This window comes from Eschrichtius robustus, chromosome 3 (assembly GCF_028021215.1).
Source record: "Eschrichtius robustus isolate mEscRob2 chromosome 3, mEscRob2.pri, whole genome shotgun sequence".
Lineage (NCBI taxonomy): Eukaryota > Metazoa > Chordata > Mammalia > Artiodactyla > Eschrichtiidae > Eschrichtius > Eschrichtius robustus.
The window spans coordinates 106,739,321-106,761,012 of NC_090826.1; the positions used below are offsets into that span (position 1 = coordinate 106,739,321).

The 21,692-nt window shown below is 42.5% G+C and overlaps 1 protein-coding gene and 2 non-coding genes across 8 annotated transcripts in view; 2 read left to right on the forward strand and 1 right to left on the reverse strand.

Annotated features, from left to right (window-relative positions):
* The first annotated feature begins 1,967 nt into the window (after window positions 1-1,967).
* On the forward strand, window positions 1,968-2,041 carry TRNAN-GUU (transfer RNA asparagine (anticodon GUU)). The gene has a single exon. It is a non-coding gene; the product is annotated as a tRNA-Asn (tRNA).
* Window positions 2,042-4,154: 2,113 nt separating this feature from the next.
* Window positions 4,155-4,318, reverse strand: LOC137763148 (U1 spliceosomal RNA). The gene has a single exon (XR_011073712.1). It is a non-coding gene; the product is annotated as a U1 spliceosomal RNA (small nuclear RNA).
* Window positions 4,319-4,607: 289 nt separating this feature from the next.
* The window catches only part of LOC137762556 (flavin-containing monooxygenase 5-like), a 58,545-nt gene continuing 41,460 nt past the window's right edge, over window positions 4,608-21,692 (forward strand). The window contains exons 1-8 of one of the 6 annotated variants that reach the window (XM_068540619.1): window positions 4,608-4,683; window positions 5,001-5,083; window positions 5,418-5,511; window positions 5,830-5,920; window positions 6,062-6,204; window positions 7,244-7,320; window positions 19,517-19,572; window positions 19,666-19,875. The gene's annotated coding sequence lies outside the window, so the exon portion shown is untranslated. Of the gene's footprint in view, window positions 4,684-5,000; window positions 5,084-5,417; window positions 5,512-5,829; window positions 5,921-6,061; window positions 6,205-7,243; window positions 7,321-7,705; window positions 7,730-19,516; window positions 19,573-19,665; window positions 19,876-21,692 lie in introns of those variants that run through there. The other 5 variants (XM_068540618.1, XM_068540620.1, XM_068540621.1 and 2 more) reach the window with 5 other exon arrangements.

Consider the following 21,692-nt stretch of genomic DNA (forward strand, 5'->3'; position numbering starts at 1 on the left):
TCTTCCAGCAGCTGATTTAGAACCAGATAAAAGTCCTGGAAGGGCCAGGAGGGCACCACCACGACCGGCTCTGAACTCCCCACCCGAGACGGTGCGGCGGCCTCAGCCTGCGGGCGCAGGTGTCGGGTCTGAGAGGCGTGAAGGAGGAAAGCTGCAAAGGAGAAAGACGGCTGGGCTAACGTGGATCCAACCACAGCTCCGTAGGTCCCCGGTGGAGCACAGTGGTCGTGGTGTGATTGGTGCGGTGATGGGAGCCTGGCTGCTTGGGTCTGAATTCGAATCCTAACAGAAAATGGGCTTCCCGTGCCTGATCACCACCGGCAACACCGTATGGTTCTACCTTTTGGACTTGGTGCCTTGCCCCCTACTGGCCACAGAGCAGGCGGGCGAGGTGGCGAGGCGCACACCTCACCGGAGGACTCCACGTTCTGAGGACGCCCAGACTCCGCCCGAGACCCCCAAGGCCTGGAGTCAGCATTCCCTCCAGCTGCGCCCTCGCTGACGCTCCCGGTGCCGCCCACCCTGCGGAGAGCGCCTGCGGTTCCAAGAACAACCTTCTCCTCTGTCTGGGAGCATTTGGCTGGGTTGATCGGAATCTGCCCTTTTCGGGCCTCACACGTCCCGGAAAATCCTAGGGCCTAGCGCCGGCCTTGCATGGGCCTGGAGGGGTCACTGTGCTCCTGCCGGTTGGAGCTTGGCTTGCAAAGAAAGGCTCCCGCCGATTTCGATTTCCCTGGCCTAGGCTGTGCATGCTGATCCAAGACTCAGGGGCTGCAGCGACCCAAAACAGGGAACCTCTCCTGTCGTTGTTTTTGCGAATGGCGTGCTCCTATACATAGAAAAATTCTCAATAACCCACACAAAACTACCAGAGTCAACAAACGAATTCTGTATAATGGCAGGGTACAAGATAGACAAAAATCAGTTGTGTTTCTATACACTAGCAGTGAACAATTGTAAAAGAAATTAAGAAAACAATTCAGTTTACGATAGCACCCAAAACGAATAAAATATCTACGAATTAACTTATCCAAGGAGGTGAAAGACTTGTAGACTGAAAACTACAAAACATAGCTGCAGGTGATTAAAGAATACCGAAGGCAATGGAAAGACAGCCTCTACCTATCTCTTTCTTTCTCCCTCATACTCCCAGGTTACCTAGCCCAGCCGTCTTTCTCCTTTGCAGCTTTCCTCCTTCACGCCTCTCAGACCCGACACCTGCGCCCGCAGGCTGAGGCCGCCGCACCGTCTCGGGTGGGGAGTTCAGAGCCGGTCGTGGTGGTGCCCTCCTGGCCCTTCCAGGACTTTTATCTGGTTCTAAATCAGCTGCTGGAAGAAAGGTTTTGAAGAACACCTGACCTGAAAAAGCCTAGGTTCCTCGAGGACTAAAACCTTACAGGTGGCATAAGAATTCTTGGTCTACCCCCCACCCCTGGCCCCGGCGGCGGAATGCATCCTCCGCGAGGCATTTATTGGGCGCCTGCTGGATGCCAGGCCCTGCTCCGGGCGAGGGGCTGCCTGGTGAGCAAACTCCGGGTCGTGCCTCGTGGAGCCCTTCTCTGGAGGCGCCCAGAGGGGGCAGAACGGTGGGGACACAGCCGGTTGCTGTCCTTCCCCCGTACGACCAGCCGGGCCTGGAGGGGGACTTGCGGTGAGCGCGACGGCTGAGGCCGATCACGAGTGGGAAATGGAGGACTTGAGGCCGAGAGAGGCGGCAGTCGTCTCGTGTAGAGGGGCCGCTTTCGAGGCGGCCAGGAGCAGGCGAGGATGGTCGTGGGCCCGGCCTTGTTTCGTCGGAGCCCCCAGCTCACTCGGGCTCGGTGTCCACGGTCCACGAGACTCAGTGTCTCTGGCGCCGGCGAGGTTGGACAAGATAGAGACATTTGAATCTCTTTTCCGCTGGGGTTGGAGGGGACGGGGAATACATTCTGATTCCGGGATGTTACAAGAAAGCTTCGCAGCGGCTTGTCTCTGTGGCGCAATCGGTTAGCGCGTTCGGCTGTTAACCGAAAGGTTGGTGGTTCGAGCCCACCCAGGGACGAACTTGGCTCTTGGGATCTGATGAGCGAGGTCTCAGCTGTCGCTTTTATGCGTCTGCCCTTTCAGTTCCTCCCCAGCGCCCCTCTCCCGGAATCTCCACCCAGCTGATCTCGGCCTGCTCCCGGTTTTTACCTGGTGCCCCTGGTCTCTCTGCACTACGTGGAGGGCTGCCCTCACTAAGTCATCTGCCTTGTACGTTCCAGGACAACTGCCAGAGGGTGAAGGCACACGCACACGGGTGGCGGCAATCCCTTACTCAAGCTGCGACGTCGGAAATCACGCTCCATGGCACCACCCGCGCGGAGTATCCACCGCCCCATCTCAGGACGCCTCAGCCCTTGCATTTGGGACTGCCGCTTTCTACTCAAAGTGATCTGCAGAGTCAATGCAATTCCTATTCAAAATTCTTTCTTCTGCGTTTTCGAATTGCTCGCTGTTAATCCCTTGCAGTACACTCCCTTTCAGACAGTGTAGTTTTCACCTCTTTACGTTAGAGTGGGTCTTTTTTAAATGGTTCCCGTGTGTACATTTAACTGTTGGAAGTTACGGAATACAGCTGGAATAAATGTTTTAATTGTCCTTCTCTGGTGATTCTAACATCTGTGTCAGCTCTGGGTCACTGGCAAATGACCGATGTGTCTCTGCATGATGGAGGGGGGGTCATTGGATACCCCAAAATCTCTGATGGAAGGCCAGGCATGGTGAATGGTGCCTTGCTGGAAAGGTGTGTGTGTTCCTGTAACTGCTCAACTTTGTTCATGGATGCATTTAAGTTACTTGCAAACAGTTCGGTCGTTTCCGCTCTTGCTTCTAGGATTTGCGAAGTGGTTCCGAGCAGCGATGAGTCTGGGGCTAACTAGCTTCCGCTACTGAAGCAAGACATTCCTGAGTACTCCACCCTATGCCCTCCTGGATTACGATGTTTTCTGGTTGCGGTTGTTTTCTTTTTTTTTTTTTTTTTTTTTCCTTCTAGCCTATCTGCTGGGGAGGAGCATTATCTGTGCGAGTCTCCGAGGCTGTCAAAAATTTCCCCCGACCTCGGGGAGTTTCCTCCCAGAGCTGCACGGGTCAGGCCGGTGCTGCATTCCTCGCTGCTTTACTTTTAGCATTTCTCTCTTCCCCCTGGGAGTCTTGTCCTGCGGACGCGAAGTCGTTCGGCCTTCCTGGACTCTTAGCTCAACAAGGTCCACTCCGTTGGCCCCCGTGTGCCTTGGTTGGAAAACTCTCCCGGCCTTAGATTGGAGCCATTGCTTCCCCGCCCTCGGGGACCACTCGCTGCCCTCGTTCACCGGAAGCCCCCTCTCTCTCCTTTTTTTTTCTTTTAACAAATTGATTCTATTCATTTTTGGGTGCATTGCGGCGAGGTTGCTGCTCCCGGGTTATCCCCTGATTGTCGAAAGCGGGAGGGGTGGCCTTTCTCGTTGCGGAGCACGGGCTCCAGGCGCGCCGGCTTGAGGCGTGGTCAGAGGAGGGCCTCACTTGTCCTGCAGCGTATGGGAATCTTCGCGGATCAGGGCTTGAAACCGTGAACCCGTGCTCCTTGCCTTGGCAGGCTAATTGCTATCCACTGCACTACGAGGGAGGCCGAGACGACCAGTGCCCGGGAAAACGTTTTTGCACGTTGCCTGCATGGTACCGTAACTGTTGTTTGAAGCAGAGAAACAAATGCAGTTGCCGTGCCTGCGTGTGGCGTGACCCCTCACCTCCCCCCGGTTGCAAGGTTCAAAGCTGGGACGCAACCTGTGGAAACTCCTGAAAGAGTCTTGCAAGGAACCGATTAAGGAAGACCGACTTCTTAAGTAGTTAAGACAAACTCTCGGCGCTTGCGCAGAACGCTAATACTCAACTCACACGAAAAGAAAAGAAAGGAAAAAAAACAAAAAGAACTAACGCCCACCCTCACACGTACCGGCGCCCGGGGGGCTCACACGTACCGGGGCCCGGGGGGGTGCTGGGGTATTCTCTACGCCTGGGAACACAAAAGCACCAGCAAATACAACAACAACACAACAGACAGCACGTGAGAAAACCGGCTATTACCTTTACTTAAGCGCTCTTTTATAGGCACGGGGCCCCGCGGGTGATTTTAACTCTGTTGTTAGCACGCTCATTGCCAGGGGAGAGCGCGCACGCAGTCCCCCACTACCACAAATTACGCAGTCGAGTTTCCCCCATTTGAGGAAATCGCAGGGGTCAGCACACTCGCAGTGCAATGAGTGAGCCTCACCCTGGGAAAACCACCTTCATGATCATGGTATCTCCCCTGCCAGGTAAGTATGAACCACTCTGCCCCCGCCCCCCCGTACAGCCTTAGTCTCCTACACTGTACACACACGCTCCCTACCCACCCTCCGCGCCCCCTCCTCTTCCACGCCTCTCAGCCCCTCCAAACGACTCTGCTAATAAAATCCAAGCAACTTCTCTGGAAAACTTCCACAGCCCGGGAAGTGGCTCGCGGGGAATTGTACCCCTGCGCTGCAAGATTTACATAAGCCAAGCCCCATTCCTGACTTCTAAGGCGGCGCCTCTTCTCTAACCCCCGCCCTGTCCCCGCCCTGCCGAGATGACCAATGGGCGGGCCGGCTGCTGAGGGGGGAAGTGATGTCATCACGCCCGCCCACTTCGGGAGCCCACCAAGCCGAGGTAACACGCCTCTTACCCTTTATCTGAGATACCGGCGGATTTTGCCAGCCTCCTCGAATTCTTCTTACCTTTTGTCCTGCGTTACACGCCGGGGAAAGGAATTCTGGGATCGTGTGTTATGCTGATGCAAAATGTTTTTAAGAAGAAGTTGTAAAACAATGGATACAAGTGTATATTTATCTATGTGTCTTGTGTGTAGACATGTAGATTCAGGGTTACATCTCAGAGTGCTACTCGGTGTATTTTCTGTGCACGTCCTTCCTACTTCAATCTCGTGGTATCCCAGGGACCGTGTTTTTCCTTTCCTCACCATACAGAATACAAGAAATGACGATTCTGAAAAAGAAGCTGATGACCAGAATAAGGGATAGGAAGATGACCTGTTTGCTTGAAGAGCGAGGTTGGTTTGTTCGTTTGTCTTCTCTTCCTGGGTGAGACTGGGTTAGACCTGAAGGCGGGGCGAGGGGAGGCTGAAGAAGGCAGCCAACTTGTGTTTTCAGACCAGAGAGCAAGGAGCGGAGTAACTTGATCCTTGAGGGTGCCTTTGGCTTAAGGGGGAAGCTGACTCTTCCGGAGAATCCTGGAGCCGACAACAAAGGAACTCAGCACCCAGCTAACTTCCAGGAAGAAGCTTCCTTTCCTCCCCCTGCTTTTCCCCTTTCCCCTCCTTTCTCTCTCTGCAGCCATCAGAAATAAACTCTGGCTCATTTCATCTGAAATATGCTTTATTCCAGGGAGAGTAATAGCTCAGAGAATCTCTGAAAAAGATCTCTAGAAAAATCTCTAGAAAAGACAAGGAAACAGATTATCCCCTAGAGCCTCCAGAAGGTAAGGCAGCCCTATTGACCCCTTGATTTTAGTCCAGTGAGACCTTTGTTGGACTCCTAACCTACAGAACTGTAATATAATAAATGTGTGTTCTTTTAAGCCACTAAACTCATGGTCACTTATTACGGCAGACATAGAACACCAATTCACTAAGTGTCTAGCACATTCACCTTAGCAGTAATAAGATGGGGGACCTAATGAACCCTATATAAATCTGCAGGTTGTCTGTCTGTCCTAGGTTGACAGGTCAAGAGATATTGGTACATGTTTAAAGCATTACATTAGGTATCTTTTTTCCTTTCCGTTTTTTCCCTAAAGGACTCTCGCCCTATTTCCAGCACAGGTGTACCCAACCAACATGGTTCTCACTGGAATTACAGCAAATTGGAAGACAGTGGTGGTGACACAGGTCGATTTCATTTGCTTTTAAGAATGGGTTCTAACACGTAGAGGGAAAGAATATAATTTATGGAAAGTTAAATACCGTAGAATCCTCCATTGCAAAGATACATTTTTTGCAACTTTTTTTTTTTTTTTTCCTTTTTTTTAGGGTGAAGAACTACTTTTCAGAGGGTGAAACACAAGACTGGCTTTTAGGAATTTTCCCCCAAAGTAATTTGTGACTGGATCCTGTTGCCGAAACTTGGCCTCTGTTCACCGGTGCCGAAGAGGAACGCGGAGACAGAGTTTTGGGTGAAGTAGAAAAGAGTAGCTTTTATTGCTTTGCCAGGCAGAGGGGGCCACGGCGGGCTAATGCCCTCAAGACTGTGTGACCCACCCTGGAGGGCGTAGTGAGGAGTCTTACAGCGTCCGAGGAGCAGGGCGTGATCAGCTCGCGGACAGTTCTCAGACCGGCTGGCATCAAGGGGAAGTTTCAAGCGTCATCAACTTTCTGGTTTCTGGTTTCAGCCAGTCCAGGGTCTATGTGCTTATGGGCAGCACTTTCCATCTGGAGGGGGTCTGCTCCCTGTAAAACCACTTAGGAGTGTGTGTCAGGCCTTTATCTGTAGCTTCAGTGAACTGGGAGTTCGGTGATTCTGCCATGTGGCGGATTTAGAGTCTAAATTGTTGCCCGTTCCCCAGCCCAACAGCTGTTCTTTGTTTCTACACCTTCACATTCCCTAATCATTAACTCTTGAGGCAGCACTTTACTTCAAAAGACAAGGACACGGGGGCTCGTACACGGTTTCAACCCTGACCAGGTCTGAGACTTACACGATGCATATGCTGTTGTTTTCATAAACGTTAACGTCCATAAAATGAAGTTCTTAAAAGCATTATTTGAGTTCTCCATTGATTACTGGTTATATCATCAATACCTTCCAGCCCTGGCAGCACAGGGAGGAAGGAAGAATTGCTGGGATGCTTGCATCACCACAGGGCAAGAGGTCCTCAAAGTTTACTGCTTTATCTTTAAGTAATACTTCATAGTTCGGCTGACTTTTCATCCATTCTGCTGATTCTGCCAGTGAGTTCCTCTGTAGTGACAGCCAAAGGCACTTACGGAAAATACTTAAGCAACCAAGTGTAAAAGCAGAAGTCGAGGTCACTTCATCTACTACGGAAGTGGGGCATGTGTCTACCTCAGGCCTGAGTCTTTTGATGGGTCTTTTGGTAACTGGTGGCGGCGGTGGTGACAATGTTTGAGTTGTTTTATTTTTTATTTTATTTTTTATCTTTATTTTATTTATTTATTTTTTTGGCCACGCCGGCGGGGCCTGCGGGATCTTAGTTCCCCGACCACGGATCGAACCCGTGCCCCCTGCAGTGGAAGCTCACAGTCTAAACCCTGGACCGCCAGGGAAGTCCGTGAGTTTTTTTGTTCATGTTGTTGTTTGTTTTAATTTTTCAACTGTTACTAGGAAATAATTGTGGAGCAAGTGCTTGGTTTTAATGCTGGAAAGCAAAAGAACGTAACTAAGGACTTTTCCCAAGGAATGCTTTGAGATCTTTATGTCAATTTGTGGTGTGACTTATCCACTTTTTCAATTAAGGATTCTTAATTAAAGGAAAACAAACTTATTTATAGGTTCGAATCAGTCTTACAGAACAACAGGTTTTCAACTGGGGTCCGCAGCCCACCCGCATCTGAAACATGTGGTTTGTGTGTACGTGAAAAATGCAGACTCTAGGGCCCCACACCAACGAAACCTCTGGGGGTTGGAGCCCAGGAAGGAGCTTCTGTAATCTCCACAGCTGATTCTGAGGCACTCTAATTGTAAGAACTGCCCTTTAATATTTGTAGATAAGGGGATTGTTACAAAATGACAAGAGGGTAAATAATCATTCTTTTAAAGTTAGACTTCAAGCGTTGGACAGCGAGGTGAGCTCTTCCTGACAGTTTGTCTTTCCTATTCTTCCCCACTCAGCCTAGGGACGCGTGCAGAAATTAGAAACAAAGTAGGGGAAGAAAACCTTATTTCTTTACGCACATTTTGCTTTAATAGCCACCGAAAAGATTGTTTCATTTCCTCTCACTGACCCTGTCCACCAGTTATGTTGGCCTTTAACGTATCGCTATAGCAGCATGTATAAATATATATCATACATTTATTCACACATACACACATTCGAAAGCACTGTGAAGACACAGACTAGGCTTTGGCACAACTGGGGGCCGCTCACATGTCACTTAAAAATGATCACTGGTTCATTTACACAAGACTTTCAACAGGCTTGGTGTGGCCAGTGGCCCCCAAGTCCCAGAGAGAAGTTAGGATGACAAAATCGGACAGTGTATTTAGAGTGAGGTCAGTACACTCCTTGGAGATCATAAAAGCATAGAAATAGGAGGTCTAGGCTAAGCACGAGACGGCATCTGGGAATCACTGCTCTCACCACGTGGATTCAAAGAACTCAGGTGCTGCAGTGTAGACCGACGCCCAGCCTGACTGTGACCCAGCCGCGCTGGCCCCGGGTCAGGTCGTCGGGCCCCTGCCGACACTGTCCTGCGGGGCACCGCTGCTCAGTCCTGAGCTTTTCGATCTGCCGTGGAGCTCCAGCGTGGGGACCACATGCTCCATTGCTAGGAAGCAGGTCCCGTTTCCCCCGAGTTGACCCTCGGAGGATGAGGCGAGAAATGTGCTGTTGCTGGTTCCCAAGCCCCTGGGGCGTTCAGAAGCAGTGCCACAAGGTCCTCTACCAACGATGCCTGTTTTGCTTAGTGCTGGGCCCGGTGGACCTTGGCTGGTTGTTCCTCAACAACTGCAGGAGAGGCCCTCTGCCTTTCGCCCTGCCCCACCAGGCCACATCTCTGACTCCTTCCAGACCCTCCAGCAGGTGTGGAGGAGTGGGGCCCAGAACCTCCTCAGCAGACAGGGAGCTGTGAAGAAGGGGGGCAGGCCCATCCTTCTTGCAGTTTTAAGGACCTTTGGTGGCTTTGCTTCTTGCATGGCTCCTGGAAGGCAAGGGTCACAGGACTGGAGTGCATGGCAGAGCCCTTAGGGATTTCACCTGGAGGCCAAAATACCACTATCAAAGTGAGACTCCATTATCAGGCCCTGCTCGTGGCTAACAGGCTGGAGAGAGTGCTGAGTGGTAACAGAAGCCGGGAGCACGCTGAGAGCCTGTCACGAGGATGAGCTGAGGGGACGCGCTGAGGTCTGGAGGAGCAACTGGGGCCACCACGTTAGAGGAAAAGCTTCCCACCACCTCCCGTGGTCATATCTCTGCTCAAAGCCACTGCACACCCAGTGGCCGGATCCTACCACTCCCTCTTCAGGGGCCAGTTCACTCTCCAATTCACTTTGGAGCGAAAGGATGGTTTTTGTGATTTCCCAGGAAAAGAAGTGCTTAGTATGAAACATGCACACGCAGACATGGTCTTTTGTAGGAAGGAGAGAACGTTTTCTATAGTGAAAATAGCTATTGGAGTTTTGGGTTTATTTTGCTCAAGAGTTCATTGAGAGTCTTCATTCTGTGTGTTTATACTTTTCCAAAAAGTTAGAAAATGTTGAGCCTTTATTTCTTCAAATATTTTTCTACCCCTGTCTCTCATCTCTTTTTGAGACAACAATTTCGGATATACTATATTACTTACCATCATCCCACAAGTCACTAAAACTTTTTTTTTCAGTCTTTTTTTCTCTTTGATTCATTTTGGATAAATTCTTTTTCTATGTCTTCAAGTTTAATGAAAATTTCTTCTGCAGTCTCTAATCTGCTATTAACCATATCCAGTAATATTTCTATTTCTGATATTTTGTTATCTCTAGGAGTTCCATTTATACTTTTATCTTCCATTTCTCTCCTTCTTATGCTCATATTTCTTTTCATTTTTGAACATATAAGCATAATTATATGTTTTAATATTTTTGCCTAAGTACATCATCTCTTTCATTTCTGAGTTTGTTTCTGTTATCTGATTTTTCTCCTGGTTATGGGTCATATTTTCCTGTCCTATGTATAATACTTTTTATTAGAAGCTGGACATTGTGAATTACACATTGTTGGTTACTGAATTTTGTTTTTAAAGACTGTTGAACTTTATTTTCCCCAGAAGTTAAGTTACTTGTGTTCAGTATGATTCTTTTGAGGCTTGTTTTAAAATTCATTCAGGGCAAGTCTATAGTAGTCTTTGCTCGAGGGCTGACTTGGACCCACTTCTAAGGCATGGCCTTTTTGATGTCTCTATTGGGTGCCCTGTATACTCAGTGAGATTTCTCCATTTTTCCACTCTGGCTGTAATGATCTCCAGCACAGTGTGATCTCTAGGAATTATTTGTCTTCTTCCTAGTCACTGTTCTTTGCCTGGAATCTGTTCTTTCCCAGCCTCATGGAGGTTTACCCTACCATACACAGATTTATATTCAACTATTGATTCATGGGGCGCATTATGTATATTTCAGTAACTTCTCTGTGTGTCTCCCTCCTCATTTACTCTGTGCAAAAATTCAAGATTTCTTGAATTGTGTTTATTTTCTTTAACTCAGCAAGTTTCCCGCACTTTTTTGTTGTTGTTGTCGTCGTTCCTTCCCTGTGCCATATTCCAGAAATTGTCTGCAAGAGGAAAGCTTAGGTGTGGTAGGATTCACCTTGTTTGTTTTCTTTTAGGGCTCACAGTTCAGAGCTTCCTATTGTCCAATGTCTGAAGACTTTTTTTCTATATTTTGTCCAGTTTTTTTTAAAAGAGTCACAGATTTATTTATTTATTTATGGCTGCATTGGGTCTTCGTTGTTGCGCGTGGGCTTTCTCTAGTTGTGGCGAGCAGGGGCCACTCTTCGTTGTGGTGCGCGGGTTTCTCATTGCAGTGGCTTCTCTTTGTTGTGGAGCATGGCCTCTAGGTGCACGGGCTTCAGTAGTTCTGGCATGAGGGCTCAGTAGTTGTGGCTTGTGGGCTCTAGAGCGCAGGCTCAGTAGTTGTGGCGCATGGGCTTAGCTGCTCCGTGGCATGTGGGATCTTCCTGGACTAGGGCTCAAACCCGTGTCCCTTGCATTGGCAGGCGGATTCTTAACCACTGTGCCACCAGGGAAGCCCCTCTCTTGTCTCCTTAAACTAGCTTGTGTTCATCTGCCTTAGGTGATGGAGGATTCACAAGTAGAAAGCATGAGCCTCTGTTCCTGTGGCTCAGTGAGGCAGGGTGTTGTCTGGTTCCAGTGGAGTTACAATGAAGAAGCCTCTCTATCCTCCCTTCCTTAAGCTTTCCCAGTCTTGGGTGTGGAAAGAACTCAGTTGCTCCAGTTCAGCAACCCCTCAGCTCATTCTGCTTCACTAGTTGAACCAGCTTTTAAAAATTTTACAGCTGCATATTACTCCATTGTGTGGTTGTGCCATAATTTTCCAGCCCGTATCCTAGGTATGAATATTTAGGTAGCTTCAGTATTTTGCAATTAAAAATAATGCTCAAATAGATCATGTGTATTTATCTTTTCTTAGTAGACATAGATCTTCAGGGTAAATTTATATAAGTGGGATTAATAGGTCAAAGAGTAAATGAATATGTAGTTTTGTTAGCTATTCCCCTATAGGGGAATTTGTATTCGCACTAGCAATATAATAATAGTGCCTATTTAGTTATACCTCTCTAAAAAAGCTTTTTGTCAAACATTTGAATTTTTGCCAATCTGATAAATGAGAAATGACTTATAAGTGGAGTTTTGAGTTTCACTAATCATAAGTGAAGTATAATAAAATTCTGGTTAATTGTCTGCTCATATCTTTTGTCCATTTTTTGTCATTTCTACCCTGATTTTTAAAAATGTATTTATTTAATTTATTTTTGACTGCATTGGGTCTTCGTTGCTGCATGCAGGCTTTCTCTAGTTGCAGTAAGTGAGTGCTACTCTTCGTTGCGGTGTGCGGGCTTCTCATTGCGGTGGCTTCTCTTGTTGCGGAGCATGGGCTCTAGGCACACATGCTTCAGTAGTTGTGGTATGTGAGCTCAGTAGTTGTGGATCGCAGGCTTTAGAGCACAGGCTCAGTAGCTGTGGTGCACGGGCTTATTTGCTCCGCAGGATGTGGGATCTTACCGGACCAGGGATCGAACCCATGTCCCCTGCATTGGCAGGTGGATTCTTAACCACTACACCACCAGGGAAGTCCCCAGGGGTATTTTAAAGTTTTCCTTGTATAGGTTTTACTCATTTCATGTTGATTTTATTCTTGAATATTTTATTTTTATTGTTGCAATTTTATTTTATTTTTTATTAAAGTATAGTTGATTACAATATTGTGTTAGTTTCAGGTTAGAGCAAAGTGATTCAGTTATATATATATATATATTATTTTTTTCAAATAATTTTCCATCATAGGTTATTACAGCATATTGGATATTGTTCCCTGTGCTATACAATAAATCCTTGTTGCTTATCTACTTTATGTATAGTAGTTTTTATATGTTAATCCCATACTCCTAATTTATCTCTCCCCTCTCTCCCTTTCCCCTTTAGTAACCATAAGTTTGTTTCCTGTCTGTAACTCCGCTTCTCTTTTGTATATAGATTCATTTGTATTAGTTTTTACATATAAATATTTTTCCACATATAAGTGATATCATATAATATTTGTCTTTCTGTGTCTGACTTACTTCATTTAGTAGAATAGTCTCTAGGTCCATCTCTGTTCCTGCAAATGGTAATATTTCATTCTTTTTTATGGCTGAGTAATATTACATTGTGTGATATATATATTACATCTTCCTGAACGACTCATCTGTTGATGGGCACTTGGGTTTTTTTCCATGTATTGGCTATTGTAAATAGTGCCTCAGTGAACACTGGGATGTGTGTATCTTTTCAAATTAGAGTTTTCATCTTTTCTGTATCTATGCCCAGGAGTGGGATTGCTGGATCATATGGTAACTCTATTTTTAGTTTGTAAGGAATCTCCATGCTGTTTTCCATAGTGGCTGCACCAAGTTACATTCCCACCAGCACTGTAGGGGGGTTCTCTTTTCTCCACATCCTCTCCAGCATTTATTATTTGTAAACTTTTTGATGATGGCTATTCTGACTGGTGTGAGGAGATAACTCATTGTGGTTTTGATTTGTATTTCTCTAATTTAGTGATGTTGAGCATATTTTCATGTACCTGTTGGCCATCTGTTGTCTTCTTTGGAGAAATGTCTATTTAGGTCTTCTGCTCATTTTTTTTTTTTTTTAATTTTAAAATTTTTATTTTATTTATTTTTGGCTGTATTGGGTCTTCGTTTCTATGCTAGGGCTTTCTCTAGTTGCGGCGAGCGGGGGCCACTCTTCATCGCGGTGCATGGGCCTCTCACCGTCGCGGCCTCTCCCGTTGCGGAACACAGGTTCCAGACGCGCGGGCTCAGTAGTTGTGGCTCACGGGCCCAGTCGCTCCGCGGCATGTGGAATCTTCCCAGACCTGGGCTCGAACCCGTGTCCCCTGCATTGGCAGGCAGATTCTCAACCACTGTGCCACCAGGGAAGCCCCTTCTGCTCATTTTTTGATTGAATTGTTTGTTTTTGATATTGAGTTGTATGAGCTGTTTGTATATTTTGGAAATTAAGCCCTTGTCAGTCACATCGTTTGCAAATATTTTCTCCCAGTCCATAGGTTATCCTTTTGTTTTGTTTATGGTTTCCTTTGCTGTGCAAAAGCTTTTAAGTTTGATTAGGTCCACTTGTTTATATTTGCTTTTATTTCTATTGCCTTGGTAGACTGACCTAAGAAAACTTTGGTACAATTTATGCCCTATAGTGTTTTGCATGTGTTCTTTTCTAAGAGTGTTATGGTGTCATGTCTTATGTATAAGTCTTTAAGCCATTTTGAGTTTATTTTTGTGTGTGGCATGAGGGTGTGTTCTAACTTCATTGATTTACATGAGGCTGTCCAGCTTTCCCAACATCACTTGCTGAAGAGATTGTCATTTCCCCATTGTATATTCTTGCCTCCTTTGTCAAAGATTAATTGACCGTAGGTGTGTGGGTTTATTTCTGGGCTCTCTGTTCTGTCCCATTGATTTATATGTCTGTTTTTGTGCCAAAACCATGCTGTTTTGATTACTGTAGCTTTGTGGTATGTCTGAAGTCTGGGTGGGTTATGCCCCTAGCTTTGTTCCTTTTCCTCAGGATTGCTTTGGCAATTCTGGGTCTTTTATGTTTCCATATAAATTTTAGGATTATTTGTTCTAGTTCTGCGAAAAATGTCATGGGTATTTTGATAGGGATTGCATTAAATCTGTAGATTGCTTTGGGTAGTATGGCCATTTTACAATATTAATTCTTCTAATCCAAGAGCATGGGATATGTTTCCATTTCTTTGAATCATATTCAATTTCCTTTATCAGTGTTTTGTAGTTTCTAGTATATAGGTTTATTTTCATTGGAATTTTAAATGTGTTCTTCTTCCTTGATGTTTTCTAATTATATATCATTTGTATATATGAAGACTGTTGAATTTGTATGTTAAAATTTTATATATTGCTACTTTACTGAGGGTTTTTATTTTTTTAATTGCCTGAGTTTATAATTGATTATTTAGTTAAACTCTCATATCACCTTTTAACATAGATAGTCTTACATCATCTTTCCAATTCTTATATCTCTGTTTTCTCTTTCTAGTTACATTGGCTAAAACCTCCAGGACAATGTTAAATAGTAGAGGAGATAATAGGTATCTTTCTTGGTTCTTGACCTCATTAGAAATGGCTTTAGTGTTTTCCCATTTAGTAAAATATTGGCTGTAGGAGTAAGGTGTATATATTTTATCATGTTTAGGCTGTATCCATCAATTCCTAATTTGAGTATTTTAAAAAATCAGAATGATTAGTGAAGTTTGTTAAAGACTTTTGTGGCATCTATGGTGATAATCTCATCCTTTTTTCCCCCTTCGATATGTTAGTACAGAGAAAATTACCTCAATTTATGCTATATATATAATTTGGTATAGTTAATCTTATTTCATGTGACTTAAGTTTCTCTTTTCTTTTTTTAAATTTTGGCTTTATTGAAGCATAATTGACACATAAATCTATGATATATATCTAGATAGATATAGCAAGAGAAACCATTTAAAACTATAGTTGTAAGTACAAAACAGTTAATGACAGTTATATTTTTCTTATACCTTTTATCGGTGTGATGTAATTTTCTTTGATGCTTTCTCTTGAACTTTATTTTGTTTAAAATTAACATTTGCCAATTCTGATTCTTGCTCTTAGTATTTCCTTGGCAAATAATATTTCCTTGGCAAATTTCCATATATTATTATTTTATTATAAAAGGGAAGTAGTTTGCCATTTAATACAGTGTTGTTTGGCACCTGTGCAGTTCTTGCTGGGTGACAACCCAAATGTTAGTTGACTTATTTCCAAGTATGTGCAAACCATGTTATGATTCTGGGATCAAGTTTATGAGAGAGCTAGATATTTCATTTTCATCATACCTACTATCTCAATTGTTAAAATGAAATGGCTGTTTTCTCATTGTTTGTATTAGTTAATTTTTGATGTATAACAAACAACCAAACACTCTAAGTTTTCTACAGCAATAAGCATTTATTTCACTCGTGGATCTGCAAGTCCTCTGCTTTAGCTGAGGGAGCCCTGCCTCTCACTAAGTTCTGCAAGTCAGCCAGAGATAGCTTTGCTTCACATGTGTTCCACTAAGGTACAGGCTAACAGGATTACAGCTACTCATTGGAAGATCACATGGTGATAGCACAGGGCAAGAGGGCAACTATAAACAATTGAGGCCTCAAGACTGAGGCTCAGAATGGCAGACTATCACTTCTACCCACATTCCATTGATCCAAACAGGTGATATAGCCACCCAAAGTCCAGGTGTGAGGATGTGGATACTGTAAAGGGTAAGTGTTAACACCAGTAATTTAACCTACTACATTTACCATCTACCTTTGGTTCTATTTTTCATCAGTGATTTTTTTTTCTTTGTTACATTTACTTATCTCTATATAGGACTACAAAAATAATTGTATATTCTATTTAACTCCCCATCACCCATCTATTGAGACAGCTAATATATTTAAGCTTATTCCAGGTGACTAACATTTATTCTCTTTTTTTTTCTTTTAAATTTTGGCTTTATCGAGGTATAATTAATATATAAAACTGTATGATATTTTAAGGGTATATTGTGATGATTTGATACATGCATACATTATGAAATGATTCCTTCCAAATTAACACAACCAATACCTCACATATTTATCTTTTTTTCTTCCTTTTGGTGAGAACATTTAAGTTCTACTCTCTTAGCAAATTTCGATTATATAATACAGTGTTATCAACTATAGTCACCATGTTTATATTAGATCTTCAGACCTTATTCATCTTGTAGCTGAAAGTTTGTACCCATTTACCAACCTCTCCCTATTTCTCCCAGCCTCCATCCCTGGCTTCCATTTTTCTACTCTCTGAGTTTGACTTTTTCTTTTAAGATTCCACATATAAGTGATACATGCAGTATTAGTTTTTCTCTGTCAGGCTTATTTCACTTACCATAATGCCCTCACAGTCCATCCATGTTGTTGCAAATGTCAAGATTCCCGTTTTTTCCTCTTTGATATTTTGTATTTGGAAATATAACCAGAAATGGATCACTGGGCCAAATGGTAATTTTGTTTTTAAGTTTTTGAGGAACCTCCATATTGTTTTCCACAGTGGCTGCACCAATTTACATTCCCACCAGCAGTGTCCAAGGGTTCCCTGTTCTCCACACTCTCCAACACTTGTTATCTCTGTAGCCATTCTAACAGATGTGAGGTGTTATCTCATTGTGGTTTTGACTTGCATTTCCCTGATGATTAGTGATGTTGATCACTTTTGCATCAACCACTTAGCCATTTGTATGTCTTCTTTAGAAAACTGTCCATTCAGTTTCTCAACCTACTTTTTAATTGTAGTGTTTGTGGTTCTTTGCTATTGAGTTGTATGAGTTTTTAAAATATTTTTTGGATATAAATCCCTCATCAGATATATGACTTGCAAAAACTTTCCCCTACTCTGTAGGTTCCTTTTCATTTTGTTGATGATTTCCTGTACAGAAGTTTTTAATTTCATATAGTCCCACTTATTTATTTTTGCTTTTGTTGCCTTTGTTTTTTGTGCCAAATCCAAAAAAAATCATTGCCAAGACTGATGTCAATGACCTTACCACCTATGTTTTCTAGGAGATTTATGATTTTAGGTCTTATTCAAGTCGTTAATCTATTTTGAATCAATTTTAGTATATGGTGTAAGATAGGGGTCCAGTTTCATTCTTTTGCATGTGACTGCCCAGTTTTCTCAGCACCATTTACTGAAGAGATTCTCCCTTCCCTTTGTATGTTTTGGGCTCCTTTGTTGTAAATTAATTGGCCATATACGTATTTCTGAGCTCTCTATTCTGTTCCATTGTCCTGTGCATCTGTTTTTATGTCAATCCCATACTCTTTTGATTACTATAGATTTGTAATATAGTTTGAAATCAGGAAGTGTGATGCTTCCAGCTTTGTTCTTATGATTGCTTTAGTTATTCAGTTATTTAGTTATTCATGGTTCCATGCAAATTTAAGGATTATTTTTCTATTTCTGTGAAAAATGTCATTGGAATTTTCACACAGATTGCATTGAATCTGTAAATTGCTTTGGGTAATATAGTCATGGTAATAATATTAAATTTTCCAACCCATGAGCACAGAATATCTTCCCATTTATTTGTGTCTTCCTCAATTTCTTTCATCAATGTCTTATAGTTTTCACTGTACAGGTCTTTCACCTCCTTGGTTAAATTTATTCCCAGGTATTTTATTCTTTCTGATGCAATTGTAAATGGGTGTGTTTTCTTTATTTCTCTTTTCTGAGAGTTGTTATCAGTGTATAGAAATGCAATAGATTTTTGTATATTAATTTTTGTATCCTGAAACTTTACTTAATTTATTAGTTTTAACTGTGTTTTGGTGGAGTCTTTAGGGTTTTCTGTATATAAGATTATGTCATCTGCAAATAGAGACAGTTTTACTTTTTCTTTTCCAGTTTGGATGCCTTTTATTTCTTTTTCTTGCTTACACACTCTGGCAAAGACTTCCAATATTATGTTGAATAAAAGTGGCAAATTGGGCATCCTTGTCTAGCTCCTTACCTTAGTGGAAAAGCTTTCAGCTTTTAAACACTGAAATTGATGTTAGCTGTGGGCTTATCATATGTGGCTTTTTTATGTTGAGGTATGTTCCCCCATGCCCACTTTGTTGAGAGTTCTTATCATGAATAGATTTGAATTTTGTCACATGAATTTTCTGCGTCTATGAGATGATCATATGGTTTTTACCCTTCATTTTGTTAATATGGTGTATCACATTGATTTAACATCTACAATTCAATTGTTCTTACATTCCCTGGGATAAATCCCACTTGATCATTGTGTAAGATTCTTTTAATGTATTATTGAATTTGTTTTGCTAATATTTCATTGAGGATTTTTGCATCTATGTTAATCAGGGATATTGGCCTATAATTTTCTTTCCTTGTGGTGTCCTTGTCTGGTTTTGGTATCGGGATAGTGCTGGCCTCATAAAATGAGTTTGAAAGTGTTCCCTTGTCTTCTATTTTTGGAAGAGTTTGAGAAAGATTGATGTTAATTCTTCTTTAAATGTTTGGTAGAATTTGCCAGTGAAGCTATCAGGTACTGGACTTTTGTTTGTTAGGAGGTTTTTAATTACTGATTCAATCCCCTTACCAGCAGTTGGTCTTATTTCTTCATAATTCAGTCTTGGGAGGTTATATACATTTCTAGGAATTTATCCATTTCTTCTAAGTTGTCCAATTTATTGACACGTAATTTTTCATAGTATTCTCTTATGATCCTTTGTATTTATGTGATTATCATTTGTAATATATCCTTGTTCTTTGTAATTGTACTTGAGTTCTCTTTTTTTGGTAAGTCTAAGTTTTTCTCTTTTGTTTATTTTTTTTTAAAAAAGCTCTTAGTTTCATTCATCTTTTTTATTTTCTTTTTAGTCTCTATTTATTTCCACTCCAGTCTTTAGTTCCTTCTTTCTACTAATGTGTTTAATTAGAAGATTGCCCCTAAGGCCACAGCTGTGAAGATAAGCTAATTGGCCCCTTTCACAGGAAGATGGTGGGTTCATCTTAGTGGCAGCTGGTTAAGAACTCTTTCTCCATTTGTTACAGTCCTATGGGACCCCTGAATGTAAGACCCACTGCCACAAGAGCCAGGTGATTGAGAGGTGTCGCCTCTGCCTGATAAATCAGCCCCAATCAGGGCCTTCTGGTGGGCGTAGCACTGGGAAAGTTTCTCTTCCTGCTTCCCTTGTGACCACACTCAAACACAGTTGACTCAAACACGAGTTTCAACTATGTGGGTCCACTTACTTATATGTGGATTATTTTAATAGTAAATACAACAGTACTACATGATCTGAGGTCTGTTGAATCCATGGATGTGTAACTGTAGATACAGAGGAACCACGAGTATATGGAGGGCTGACTATAAGTTCTATGCAGGTTTTCAACTGCACAGAGGGTGGGTGCCCCTAACCCCCATGTTGTTCAAAGGCCAATTGTATTTTTTTTCCTTTTTCTCCAGCGGTGTCTTGTATTCTCCCTTCAGGAGGGCTGGACTCTGCAGGTTCTCTCTTGTGGGTGAGTACCTAGCCACTTCAGCACTCACCTAATTCTTGCTCAACAGTAGCAAGAGGCGTCCAGGAAGTCTCACTGGCTCTGCTGGTTCCACAGTTTGTATGGAGGTATGTCTGTCTGCTACTGGCTGAACTGGTGGGCAAGATTCCCGTTGGATCCCCGGGGAAAGGTGCAAGATCTGGAAACCCTCACTGCGGCGCCCTTGTTCGTTATGGATGTCCAATTTGTTGATTGAAGAGGAGGATTAAAAAGGAGGAATATCTTATGCTGCCACATGCTGATGTCGCTTTCCAACTTGTATTCTAAGTAAGTAGAGAATTCCTCTTTACTAACTGGTGTGGAAGTTTTTCATTGTTAACAAGTAGTGCTCTTGTACAGTGAGTATTAGCTGAGAATCAGCACCTTTATTCCCACCTGTTATATGCCAGAAGTGTCAGATAAACTGATAAAATGTGTAGAAAAAGTTGACATTTTTGGAAGATTTACTAAAGATGAGTCACCAAAAAATTGATGTCAAATTACATTTGGACAAGATAATTGTAAAAAGTAGAGGAAAAAATCATTTTAAAACATGTAGGACAATGCACTCAGTAGGCAGATAAGTCTTAAGTTCTTTTACTTGCTAAGTTATGAGAATAGATTTTTAATATTAATCTGTTAAATACAAAGTCAGTTTAACCGAATTAGTCCATACACATTGCCAGATTTGATTTGTTTTTATGTTATTTAGAATTTTTATACTTATGTTCATGAGTAAGAATAGCCTACCATTTTCCTTGCTTGTATTGGCTTTGTTTTATTAAGGTTATACTGGCCCCATGAAATGAATCAGAGACACCACCTCTTTATCTATCCTCTGGAAGAATGTATATATGCAAAAAGGGAATGACCTTCTGGGTTATTTGGTAGAAATTTTTTGTAAAGTGTTGTGGGCCTGGTGTTTCGGTATTCATTTGCCTGAGAATGTCTGTTTTGTTCTAATTTTTAAGTGATATTTTAACCAAGTAAACAATTCTAGGTTATTTTCTTTCAGCAATTTGAAGATATTATTCTACTATTTTTACCCTTCCATTTGCTATTGAGAAATTTGTTCTCAGTATAAATTTTATTCCTTGAAGTTTATCTGGTTCATTGGTTTTGTTTATTTTTGTTTTTCTGTTTTTTTATTTATATTCGTTTTTCCTGTATGTCTATTTTAAGATCTTCTCTTAGTCTTTGGTGCCCTGAAGTTTTACTATGATATGTTTACATGGGGATTTCTTTTCATTTATTTATTCCCTGTTCGGGAATCATTGCTTCCTGAAACTTAAGTTTTAATATATTTCATAAATTTTAGAAAATTTCACCCATTGAATTTCCAGCGAATTGACTATTACATCTCACCCATTGTCCCTATTCTCTTCTTTCATACAGTAAGTCCCCTGCATACAAACCTTCAAGTTGTGAACTTTCAAAGATGTGAATGTGCCCTTGTATGCCAGCTGTTATACTGTACTACTGTACTTTTCAAAGTAGTGTACTGTAAGATTAAAAATGTTTTCTCTATTTTTTGTGTTTGTTTTTTATGTATTATTTGTGTGAAAAGTATTATAAACCTATTACAGTACAGTACTATATAACAGATTGTGTTAGTTGGGTACCTAGGCTAACTTTGTTGGACTTATGAACAAATTGGACTTACGAATACACTCTCAGAATGGAACTCGTTCATATGTAGGGGACTTACTGTATTTTCCTTCTTTGTCCTTCTTCACTGCATTCTTTAGATCTATGTTCCATTCCACTAATTCTCTTTTCATTGTGTCTAATCTGATTAACCCATTGTAGTAGTTTACTATTGCAGCCATATCAAATTGCCACAAATTTAAACAATGTTTAAAACAATAGAAATTTATGACCTTACAGTTCTATAGTTCAGAATTTCTAAATGGGTCTCCAGGCTAAAGTCAAAGGTTGTATTCCTTTCTGGAGGCTCTAGAGAAGAATCTGCTTCTTCGCCCTTTCCAGCTTCTAGAAATTGTTCACATTTGTTGGCTGATGGTTTGCTTCCTCCAGTTTGAAAATCACATCCATCACTCTGACACTGACTGTTTTGCCTCCCTCTTCAATTTTTAAGTACCCAA